The sequence below is a fragment of the Larimichthys crocea genome, chromosome XI (assembly GCF_000972845.2).
Source record: "Larimichthys crocea isolate SSNF chromosome XI, L_crocea_2.0, whole genome shotgun sequence".
Taxonomy (NCBI): Eukaryota; Metazoa; Chordata; class Actinopteri; family Sciaenidae; genus Larimichthys; species Larimichthys crocea.
In genome coordinates, this window is record NC_040021.1 from 7,334,176 (window position 1) to 7,334,741 (window position 566).

General features: G+C 45.4%; 1 non-coding gene across 1 annotated transcript; it reads right to left on the reverse strand.

The window, feature by feature from the left end:
- Nucleotides 1-364: 364 nt before the first annotated feature.
- Nucleotides 365-437, reverse strand: trnaa-agc (transfer RNA alanine (anticodon AGC)). Its single transcript has one exon. It is a non-coding gene; the product is annotated as a tRNA-Ala (tRNA).
- Between the last annotated feature and the right edge of the window lie 129 nt (nt 438-566).

Here is a 566-nt window from a genome sequence, read left to right on the forward strand (position 1 = left end):
ACCAAAGCACAGAGGGAAAATGATCGCGAGAGCGGCGGGCCGAAATATAAGCGGGAGGAACGTGATTGGTCAAAAGTAAGCCCACAGGGAGGAACGTGATTGGCTGATGTGGGCTTACTTTGGGCTTACTTTAGCGGAGAAGGGCTCGATTCCCGCATCCTCCAATACAAATATCTGTAATTTTATTGTTAATATTGTTAATATTCTCCCAACACTTACCGATGACTAGAGGCTATAGTGTTGGCGTGATGGCGTCTTGTTAAGGACAAACGATGTCAGGTGAGCGGAAAAAAATTGATACATTTCTCAAAAGATTCATTGGAGGAAATATTGACATGCATCCAAAAGCAACAAAACAATAATTTGGAGGATGCGGGCATCGATCCCGCTACCTCTCGCATGCTAAGCGAGCGCTCTACCATTTGAGCTAATCCCCCGTCGTACCCTATAATGCACGGCATCGCGCTATAAAGTGACCGTAAACGAAGGTTGATACCCGAAGGGCAAAGATCCGCGAAATTAAAGAGATTTAAGCAGATCTGTTGTGGGCAAACTACTTCACAGGA